Source organism: Amblyomma maculatum, chromosome 1 (assembly GCF_055883805.1).
Source record: "Amblyomma maculatum isolate TAMU_Amacu chromosome 1, ASM5588380v1, whole genome shotgun sequence".
In the NCBI taxonomy this organism is placed as follows: domain Eukaryota; kingdom Metazoa; phylum Arthropoda; class Arachnida; order Ixodida; family Ixodidae; genus Amblyomma; species Amblyomma maculatum.
Window position 1 is genome coordinate 499,262,687 of NC_139344.1, and position 11,987 is coordinate 499,274,673.

Below are 11,987 nucleotides of genomic sequence, written 5' to 3' on the forward strand. Positions count from 1 at the left end.
ATATCCACGCTTATTAAAAAGCAAATCGCGAGCTTTTTCTGAACGCTGTTCACAAATAAATTTTTCACCAAATACTGCAGCTTTTGTTTCTTCATGGCATCAGAAAAGCTATTGCTTTTCTTGATGCATTTGTATGTGCTACCCCGTTATATATGCATGGGCCACGATATATTAAATGCATGGCATGAATACCTGCACGAGGGGCGATGCACGAGGGGCCACCAACCGGCGTCGGGAAGCGACCGGCCGACGTACGGTCTTTCGTCAGCAAACTAGCTAGGGCAGACGAGCGGCCGACCATTCAGTAACGCTGGCAAATGGGCGGCCCACGTGCAGTAAGGGGTCGGTCACGTCGGGCCAAAAGGTAGGGCCGTAGTCGATTGCCGAAAATCGGCCGACGTTAGGTCAGTGTCAATCCCCGACGCCGGCCCTCATTCGGGTGCCGAAGGTCGGCCGGCCACTTTTTGGTCGGCGAGAAAGGTCGGCCCTACCTTTTACCACACACTTTTTTTTGCTTGGGAGGAGACAACTGAGAAGCCAGTCGCGGTGAGTGACATTTCTCTTACCGCGTCCGAACTGTCCTCGCAGGCCGCGCCGAACCGCCTCGCTCCTCGGAGCGACCACGCTCACAGCGGCCCTGCTGATCCCATCGAACAGCAAGCGCCACCATTAGCCGAGAGTCCCGGGGCCGTATTACGCACCGCTCTCAAACGGATCGCTCTCAAAATCGCTCTCAAAGGCCTATGTCCTATTGGTCAGTTCTGACCGGTCAGTTCTGCGTCACCGGTGGACGTCATCAGACGTCATGAACACGAAAGAAATGATGACGTTAGGCACTTAAATATGGCCGCCAATTGAGAGCGTTTTTTTGAGAGCGACAGAAGCAGTCTCAAACGTTTGAGAGTGAAAATGGCGGCCGCGTAAATTGCGATGCGCCGCTTTGAGGCATTGTATCGGCGATCCACAGCGAAGAATGAAGCACGAGGACGCGTTTGACTTGCCGGACAAGTTGCTCCGGCTCTGTTCAACTCGGGAACAAGCAGAAAGTGTAGTAACTGCGCGACGATTGCCGACGAACATCGATGAACGGCGGCTTGCGGGCGAGTGCGTCGTCACCGCGGCGGCAAGCGCACCGCATTTTTTTGCTACCGGAGGCTTCCAACCACGATTATACCGTGCTTCCAACGTACGTAGGGAATGTAAGATCGTTTGCATCACGCAGTGCGTCGGTAGCGGAAGCCATCGGACGGAACGATGATTGCCGTCAAGGATACGGAAATACTACGCACGTTGTGAACATCACAATAGTGAGTAGATTTTGTTATTGACTGCGTGTGTTTGCCGAAGAGTTCTGAAGATCATAGTAAACTTGTATTGTGCCTGCTTTATCTCAGATCTGCGAAGCGAACACGCGCATTTCGTGACCCTGGCTGCCCCGCCGGACCAACGCCTCCTCCACGGCGCGTTCGTCTAGCGTTTGTGAATGCGCCGTAAAAACGCCTGCTTCTTTTCATTTCATCCTTCTGTCAATTATATATGCGCGAATCAAAAGCGTCCAAAATAAAGTTGTAAGTTCAGTGCAGTTGTGTGTGTCGCTAGTCTTGTCTTTGTCTGCCAGCGCTGCGACACCATAATGTTTGATAGCGGTACTCCTGTGCACCGAAAGGTGATCGAAGGTCTGCTGAACACCTGCGTCTTTTTCCTGATTAAGATCTAAAAACCCGTGTTGGTCATCGAACGATCTTGATTATATGCATTGATGTGTGCAATACCATTTGTTGTAAGTCGGCTTCTCTGCAAGGCTTATTATTATTATTTTTTTTTGAAAGCAAGCCTTGCAGGGAGAGACTGACTTAGATTTCGGCTTCGGCAAGAGATACATTTCCTGAATATGCTGAGACGGGCTATATGCCAAAGAATGCATGTTGCAGTGAAATTTTGTTCATGGCAAAAGCAATAGGAGACAAATATTTATAGTGTTTAAATTTATTTGCTGCCTAAGAAATCGGGGTGCTTCTGTTATGCAGGTAATCATCACTACCAAGTTACAAGGCTGTCCCTACAATGATGCTTGCCTAAACAGCATTGGCACACGTTGTAAGCATTCCTGCGAATGTTTACGATTCTGGCTGTGGGCTACTTAGTATGGATCTTCAATTGAGTGCTAAAGCATGCTCGAAAGCTGTTGAGATTAGCAAAAGATGGGCCTAAGTGGATGTCATATTTTGGTTACCCATAAGACGGCAACTACCCACTGAAGTCATGGCTGATTACACCAGCGCCAAGCCATCCCAGTCCCAGCTCGCTGTCTCTTCTCTGCTACCGTCTTGCAGCCTGGTACAGTTGGCTGTCGTCACTGTGGTGTAAACATGCTTAAACTGAAAAGTGCAGTATTACTGCAAGGCAGTAAATGTTCATGATGTTGACTGTAATCAGAAAATACTACCAACAAAGATCTTTTTTTTTTTTACTGCCACTTATATTCAGTAGAAACACTTATTTCTTGGCAGCAGCATTTCACTCGAGTGTTTTTACTGCAAAAGAGGCAGCATATAGAGAAGCACATGTACCTTGATATACATTGACCATACAACATTGACATGTACATTCGAGAATAAATTACTAGGCCCAAAGAAGCCATTCCATTGCATATTGAAGCTACCTATACAAATAGGTACTGTATGCATGGTGCAGTATACAAAATGCTTATATATCAGATATAACAAAGCTGTAGCTGCTGCTCTGCTGTAGCAGCTGCTAGGAGAATAGTGTATTTTACTTGGCTTCAGTGCCCAGAATGACTGCTGAATGACAAAAATCTTAGTGACAATAAAATAACTGCAATCATAACAAATGCATTGCTGGGGCTATGTGTGAATAAAGGTTATTTTACACTAATAAAACGTGCAACACTGTCAAGAAGAATGCTAAACAGCTTGAAGACAGTAGAGGAAGCTAAACTATAAGCATCCAATAAATGACTACGCCATAAATGTGTGATATACACATTTTGCACAGCTACTTTTGTCATTGGCATTTATTTTCAAAGTCTTTTCAACCAATAACCAAAAAAAATCATCTCCTGTTCAAACTGATATTTTAATAGAAAAGTCTTGTACATAATTCACACAATATTGAAAGAGAATGCGTAATGTGTGTAAAATGAACATATTTTGAAACTCTAAAGACTCTTTGATGGATATAAGGGCACTTGAAAGCTAGTTGTCATAGTGCGATCGCAGAAATTGAGCCGATTTCGAGCTCCCTCGCGGCATCACATGCATGATACGCTTGCTTTTCCTGCCGACAGAGTGGACACCGTCTAGCACGAACAGAAACTATGACACCGTCAGAGAGGCCTTGCAACAATGTGCGACCAACACCATCACTCTTACCGCTGCGCGAAATGCAACATACTAGACATCCCTACCTTTATCGCCTCTAAACTGAGGTCTGGCAGAACAAACTCGTTCTCGCCTCGGTGACAATTAAAAAAAAAAAAAGAGTGCTTTCTTTCTCTTGCACAAACCAAAACGGAGCGTAAACGTCGGTTTCTGTACCTCACACAGAACATCAGCTACTGAACATGAACGGAATGGAGCAGCAGTAGCATCAATCGCAATATGAAGAACCGAGCCCAATGTGCCTGAGGTCAACTGGTTGCGAAGCACAGCAGCGAGTCACTGTGGCTTGCACGACAAGTCAGTGGTGAAGGGTCGTGCGTGGGATCTCGTTTCCCGCACTGCAGTCGCGAGCTCTTGCATAGCGGCTGACACCTACTTTACTGATACTGTCAGCTTCCATCTATCGGTAGAAGTAATAGTGTAGCCTTCATTTTCCTCTTGTATTTTAAAAAGAAACAACACTAGATCACATGGCTACCGCTCGTCGCTCTTGTCATCGCTGGTAAGCACTGAAAAACACTCTTCAGCAATCTATTTTCGTGACAAACACTTTCACCAAGCTGTTCACTGCAGGTTCGTAGCCTTTACTGCTTTCAGTCAGATGTTTCCGGCAACTAACAACATCCGCAGAGGACCTCGATTTTAAACTACGCGTAAAAAGCAGCAACTAGACGGGAAAATCAGCTGTTTCTTTGCAGGCCGCCATGTTCACGCCTCGCTGTCGTCAGCTGACCCTCGCGGCGAAAATCGTTACCTAGGCGCACATTTAATTGTAATACTGAAAATGCTTCTATTTTTAGTTGCCGTATTATAGCTTCGAACAATGTTTCTTAGGTAAATAGAACATTTATACTTTTATTCGCTGCGTTTTCACGAAAAATTTTTGCACACGGCCCCTTTATCGTGCAAATAAAAGTTTCCGGGGTGGGGCTTTGCTATTAAGCACCCTAGCCTGCTTGTAATTGGCTAAAACCGTGATGTCGTCACACTTCACATGTCTGAGCCTCGTCATTTTGACGTCACGCTCTCAAACTTGAGAGCGATTTTGAGAGCGGTTCGTAATACGGCCCCCGAACACGTGGCAGTTACGCAGCAGGCAGCCGACCAACTGGAGAGCCAGACAAGCGGCAGCCTCGTCCAGTCCGATGACGAAGAGTTTACTCCCGTCACCCGGAGGAAACGCATAGAGAAAGAGATTGGTAAAGAGCGGACACTCCCATAGGGCCCAGCGGCCCATTTGACTGTAGTGCGCCAAGCGGCCGGCGGCAACTACTTCCGGTCTTGCTGAAAAGCGCGTGATTTGAATGCTAGAATGCGCTGCGCCCTTCCCTGCCCTTACGGCGCATTATTTTGGTTTTACCCGGTCTGCTAGTGTTTCTATTTATTTTCAGCATGCATAACATGAAAAATAGATTCCCAGTTCTCTAAATTGGCCATCAACGCAGCTGCGCCACAGCCTTTGCAAAACAGTATTGCAGAAAAGACGCCAAGAGCTGTGTGAAATGAACATTTATTTTGCTGCATATAAAACGCATAAGAGATACAACAGCTGTAGACGGATGCATCGACAAAACTTGGGACACATTAGGCGATGTGCAAAACACTGAAAAATAAAAATACACACGGCGAGAAACAGCACTTAGGTAGAGACAAAAAATAGCATAACGTTGATTTCCGAATTATGGCAAATGATATGTAACAAAACAGTCATTATACATAAACTACACAGTCCCAGTCGCGGCTACCTTAGCAAGGGTAACTTGTATTGTTCAGGGCAGAGAGAAGTACTGACGCTTGGGGGAAAGCCACACCGTTCACTCGTCGCATCTGCCGTGCTTCGGCTGCAGTCCGTGGGTCCATTCAGTGCTGTTGGAAAAGGAATGAACATGATGCAGAAGGTTGCAATGAAATGTAAGGCCACTGCATCGCGCACACCTCTGTGCATGCGGATGCGTACTGAAGACTTGGTGCGCAGCAGTTGTGGTCCAGAACAGAAAAGCTGTGATTCGTAAAATTGATACAAAAGCTACTCTTGCAACGTAGAGGTCAGGAAATGCAGGCTAATCGAACCTATCTGAAAATGTATTTCTACAGTGAGTGAAATAACAGCCACTAAACTAACAATATTCCTCAAGAACACTGAACAGCTGAAGCAATGAAGCTTGCTGCATAATAAAACATTTCTCACTTTAACATTGTTCTGTTAAACGCAACGAGACACCACGCAAAACCGCGGCCGGCGGGCACGCCATGTTGGCTTGCCCTTCATACGCGACTTTGTGAAGCGCAGACCACCGTGCTGAGCTAAACTGCCCGAAACGCCTCGAAGTTTGACAAGAATGAAACATTTCACACCTTGCGGTTGCCCTGTTAAACGCGACAGCACGCAAAACGAGCCGTTCGCAAAATCGCCATGTCACGTCACCGCGGCGGTCAGCACGCCTCGTCATGCCTGTTAGCTTGCCCTTCACGCGCGACTTTGCGAAGCGCAGTTGCCGCCGTACTGAGCTAAGCTGCCTGAAATACTGCACAGTTTGACAAGAAAGTCAAGAATGAAACGTTTCTCACTTTACCGTTGCTCTGCTAAACGCGACACTTAGCGAAACTAGCCGTTCGGCAAACTGCGTCAGCATGGCCGCACTGGCCGGCGAACGCGCCATTCTTGCGCAACGACGTGCCTTGGTGCCTTCACATGCCACTTTTTCAAGCGTGACGAGCTAAACTGTTCGAAATGAAGCTGTTTCCCGGGAACACAACATATTACACCTCGCCGTGGTTGGGAACCGCCAGAGTTACGGCGTAACGAACTGCGCCTGAACAGCCGGCGCGCCTGTTCACGAGCTGCGAAACTTATTGGCACCGGCCGGCATGGTCAGCGTAAACTGCTTGAAATGCAGCGTAGTTAAGCAAAAAACGTTGCTCACCTTGCCGTCGTTTTAAACCGCTGTCGTTCCGCGCAGCAGCCGACGAGAGGTCTGTGCCGCACAAGCGCGGCGAGGCACGAGCACACAACCGCTCCCTTCGACAACTTCTTGTCGTCTGCTCCGGCGGATTACCGCTGCAGCGAGTGCCGTCGCGCGCGTGTCCGCGCATGCGCACGTTGGTGCCGCCATCCATCAATCGGCGGCAGCGCAAAAAGTCGAGCGTCATTTCCTGGGGCCAGTTTTCGCCGAGTGACCGCTCTTTACCAATCTCTTTCTCTATGCGGTCACGTCCGCGGTTCCGATAAGGAAAAGCCCACCTGGCGAAACAGGACCGCCGCTAGCCCGCTGCAGGGCTGGCACAACCGTGGGAATGATGTTGCTGTACGTCGAGCGCGATTTGAAGGTTATCGCGCGAGCGTCGACCAGCCTAGCACTCCAGGCACCTGGCGGCCGGGTTTGCAACAGGAAAAATTATCATTTGCACTCTTCTCTCCCTCGTTCGCTGTTCCATACTGTAGCAGATCTCAGTAAGGCTGACGTCACTCGCTATAACCTAATCTGCGCATGACCCAATGCGTCAGCACACTACATATACGCCTTCTTATCGGGAATAAAAGTTGTTCATCACCCGACGCGGGGCCGTGCACATGGTGGCAGCGGTGCCCATTCACTATATCCGCCCCGTCGACGCTGCTCCCGGCCCCGAAACCATTGGATACCTCGGAAGACGCATGGACTGCATGGAAAAGTGAGTTCATGCTATTTTCTACGGCCACCCAGTTAAGGAAACAGCCTAACGAAGTGCAAGCAGCAACGTTACTTGTAACAATCGGAGAAGACGGAAAGAAAACTTATAGCACTTTCAAATTCGACAACGAAGAGGACAAGAACAACGTCGACATTTTACTTAAAAAGTTTGAGGAATTCTACAAACCATCGACGAATTTGACATTTCATGAGTTCCGCTTTGGATCGAGAGACCAAAAGCAAGGGGAACCTTTTAACGACTGGCTGACAGACCTAAGGCTGCTAGCAAAGAACTGCGAGTTCGGAGACTTGGAAGACAGCTTGCTCCGCAGTCGCATTACCCTGGGAGTGCAGGACAAGTGTTTACAGCAAAAGCTTGTAGCCGAAAACCCGTCGTATGAGAAGACAGTCGCAATACGCCGAGCCCCCGAGCAAGGGAAGGAACAATTTAAGGAAATCAGTGAAGGCACCGAAACAGCAGGCGACGCAGTAGACCATGCAGTCGGCCCGCGAAAGCGACCTTGTAGTCGTTGTGGTTATTTCACTCATCGTGGAGTAACATGTCCGACCCAAGGAAAGGACTGCACAAAGTGCGGTGGGCGTAATCACTTCGCCCAAGCATGAAAAGCATCTGCGCCCCGTCATAACAAGGGTCAAAAAAGGAACTGCGCGAACTGCAAGGCGCGGATGACGGTGATTTCATTTTACAAACTTTGACCGTCGGCGCTGTAGCCTCAGACCATTGGAGCGCGACAGTTGACATTGAAGGACGCCCATTCACATGTAAGCTGGATACAGGAGCGAACTGCTGTGTAATCTCGAGTAAGGATGTCTGCAAGCTGCCGAACAAGCCTCACCGAGAATGTCGCGTAACGTTAACTGCGTTCTTCGGCCACAAAACTCTGGCCAAAACAAATTTCGCTGCATTTGCGCGCTAACAACAAAGTTCACAAAGAGACTTTTTTTCGTGGTTGACCAAAATGTGCCCCTGACTCTCAGTAGCTGAAAGCATTGGGTTTATTTGTCGCGTAGAAACAGTTCATGTCGACCAGTTGTACCCAGCAGCGCAATAGTTTGCAGATGTTTTCAGTGGACTGGGACAGTTAAAAGGCGTTGAGTACACGATGAACTTAAAGCCCGAAGCCGTGGGAGTGGTCGTCCCGGCGAGGAGAGTTCCAGTGGCCCTCCAAGAAAAAGTCAAGAGCTCCAGCGCATGGAAGAACAAGGCGTCATATCCAAGGTAAATGAGCCTACAGAATGGTCCAGTCACATGGTCACTGTAGTTAAGAAAAAGTACGCATCTGCCTAGATCCCACAGCACTCAACAAAGCTTTGCTACGGGAGCATTACCCCATGCCGACTCTTGAAGATGTAGTGCCTAAGCTTGCCGGAGCAAAGTTCTTTACAACTCTAGACGCGGCATCGGTATTCTGGCAAATAAAACTAGCTGACGCAAGCTCCAAGCTCTGCACAATGAGCACACCTTACGGACATTATCGCGTTCTGCGCATGCCTTTCGAAATTGCCTCAGCCCCGGAAGTGTTGCAAGCAGCAATGCATCGCGTGCTAGAGGGTTTGCCAAATGTCGCAGTAGTAATGGATGACATTCTCTTATGGGGCAAGACTAAAGAAGAACACGACTACCACTTGCAGAATCTTTTAACACGCTGTCGCGAACATAACTGAACTTGAAGAAATGTTCATTTTTCCAGCCAGCGGTACGCTACCTGGGACACGTGCTTACTGCAGAAGGCCTGCGGGTTGACCCACAACCCGTAGAAGATATTTTGGAAATGCCAGCACCAAAGAATAGTAAGGAACTGCAAGCTTTTCTGGGCACGATAAACTTTGTGCAACGTTTCGTCCCTAACATGTCTGTAGTGACCGGCCCTCTTCGATCTTTGCTACGCAAAGAAATCGCATGGGTATGGACAGAAAAGCAGCAAGAAAGCTTCGAAAAGTTGCGCGAGGCTCTGATAACAGCCCCAATTCTCTGTTATTTTGACCCCAAGAAAGGAGTTACCTTATCAGTTGCCGCAAGTCAGTTCTGGGTAGGCGCCGTTCTGATGCAGGATGCGCACCCCGTTGCGTTTTCATCGCGGTCACTCGCAGATGCGCAGCAAAGATATGCTCAGATAGAAAAGGAAACCCTCGCGATAGTGCACGGCTGCACCAAATTTCATGACTATATATTTGAACAGCATGCAGTAACAGTGGAGACAGATCATTTTCAATAAACCACTGCACCAGTGCCCGCTACGCTTGCATCGCATGCGGCTGACGTTGCAACGTTATCCATGATCGTTACGTATAAACCCGGCAAAGAACTGTTCCTCGCAGATGTTTTATCTCGCTTTCCCACTAAGGCATACATGGAAGAACACCAGGAATTTCAAGTCAATGTTCTTGATTGTGTTTCAGCCTCTGAGCACTGCCTGAAAGACCTGCTTGCAGCAACCAGTGGCGACAGCAACCTGACAAAGCAGCGCGAATACGCCGAGGCAGCGTGGCCTCTTCACAAGCATGAAGTCCCCGAGCAACTTCGGACCTACTGGGGGTACCGAGACGAGATACACGCGCAGGATGGCCTCGTATTTCGCAGCAACAAGGTAATTATATCAGAGTCAAAAAGATACGAAATGATCCGCCTCCTTCACGCGGCGCACGCTGGCGCGGATAAAATGAAGGCGAGGGCTAGGAACGTGATGTACTGGCCGAACATGGCGAGCGACATTGAGCAGTTCTGTAAAGGGTGCAAGGTGTGCATGAAGAATCAGCCGCGAAACGCCAAAATGCCCCTTTTAAGTCACGATGTCCCAACCTTACCCTGGCAAGTTGTTGGTATTGACTTGTTCTTTTACGAAGGTCGTGAATTTGCCGTCATCGTGGGCTTTTACTCATTTTTTTTTTAGATTCGGGAACTTCGAACCGCCACAGCAACCTCGCTGAAAACCTGGTGTTCTGAAACCTTTTCTGTCCATGGCTTGCCTTTGAAGCTGTGCAGTGATAATGGGCCGCCCTTTAACAGCCGGGAATTTAAGGACTTCCTGAACATCCTAGGTATCGCCCACGTCACATCAAGCCCCTACCACCCGCGGTCTAGCGGCATGACAGAAAGAGCGGTGCAGGAAGCAAAGAAGCTTCTAAAAAAATGCTCCTTTAAAATGCCTGCATTTCAAATGGCTTTGCTTGAATGGCGCAATACTCCGCGTGATGATGTGCTACAGTACCCTGTGCAGAGGCTGATGGGACGCCACACTCGGACACTTCTCCCGGTGCCTAGAAGCCACTTGGAGCCACGGGAAATACCCAGCAACGTGGTTTGCAGCCGGCTTCGTGAGGTACGCCAACGCCAAAGGACTTACAACCGCGGCAGCAGGTACCTGTCACCTGCGACACCAGGACATCAGGTCACCGTGTATGACACAATCCAGCGGAGCTGGTCTCCAGCTGTCTTTCTCAGGCCAGCTAACGAACCTCGCTCAGCGATCGTCAAAACCGAGGACGGCAGGGAAATTCGACGCACACGAGAACATGTACGACTGATAGGACCGCAACCTGAAGCAAGTTCCGCCCCCCAAGAAGGCCCTCGCACAGAGCCTGTCCAAGAGCTACGCCGAAGCACAAGGCAGCGACGCGAACCATGTCTGTACCCTCTGCCCGAGCGATGCTAAACCTTGTTTTTTTTCCGTAAAAAGGAAGATGTAGCAGATCTGAGTAAGGCTGACGTCACTCGCTCTAACCTAATCTGCGCATGACCCAATGCGTCAGCACATGTATATATACGCCGTCTTATCGGAAATAAAAGTTGTTCATCACCCGACGCGGGGCCGTGCACACATACAACAACCATCATCCCCGCGATAAACTCACTGCCCTTTCTCTCTATTCTAAGCTTTCCATCTGTTGCGCTAAACAGTCCAATTTCAGATAACACCAAATATTACGTCGTGCGCACAACGGTCACTGCCTGTTCGCAGAACCAAAAGAGAAAAAAAAAAAAGAAAGTGATGTCCCAGCAGGGAGTGACGGCTGCTGAAGGAACAACAAAAACAGTAAGGGAAGCTGTCCTGATACCTCCCTCGCCTCGGCAGAGAATTCTGGAGCATGGCACTGTTCATGTTCCCGGTCGACGCTCGCGCAATAACCTTCAAATCGCGCTCGACTGTACCATGGCGGAAGTAGAATGGTGGCGAAGGCTGGGCTCAAAAGCGGTTCAGCGGTACCGCAGCATAGCCACAGGTCGGGGGCCAACCACTCAGATTAAGAAATTATACTACTGAAAAGTATCAACATAAAAATAGGCATTTGGATAACTTCGCTTGTGAATGAGGTGCAGGTGCAGCGGTGGCGTAGCGGTAGAACGTCCGCCTCGCATGCAAGAGGACCGGGGTTCAAATCCCGGTGCCGCGCAATTCTCCACCGGATGAAAAAAAAAAAAAAAAAAAAATCCGCGTGTCGATGGAATTGCATAAACAGGTTTGGGGTGCGACCTGATGCCGGTGAACACCTCCGGCAACACACTCCCTCACCAGAACAGGAGTTGGCCACCCTGGTGCAGTAATTGGCCGCAACCTCCTATGATAAGCTCCATACAACCCCGGCCCTCAGTCACCAGCGGCTGCGGAACAACTGACCACGGCGGCGGTCAGACCTGTGACGCAGCAGGGGGTGCTAAGAAAGCCTGGCTACGCTGGACAGGCCGCCATTGGAAACTGACCCTGGCAACGTTTAATGCTAGAACCCTAGCTAGTGAAGCTAGCTTAGCAGTGCTGTTAGAGGAACTAGAGGGCATGAAATGGGATGTCATAGGGCTTAGTGAGGTTAGGAGGCCGAATGAGGCATATACTGTACTGAAGGATGGGCATGTACTGTGTTATCGGGGATTACCAGAGAGGCGACAACTAGGAGT

General features: G+C 49.1%; 1 pseudogene across 1 annotated transcript; it reads left to right on the forward strand.

Annotated features, from left to right (window-relative positions):
• The first annotated feature begins 6,939 nt into the window (after positions 1-6,939).
• Positions 6,940-11,173, forward strand: LOC146210311 (uncharacterized; annotated as a pseudogene). Its single transcript, XR_014708803.1, has 4 exons — positions 6,940-8,315; positions 8,788-8,887; positions 9,497-9,684; positions 9,988-11,173. The product of XR_014708803.1 is annotated as an uncharacterized LOC146210311 (transcript).
• Positions 11,174-11,987: the final 814 nt, after the last annotated feature.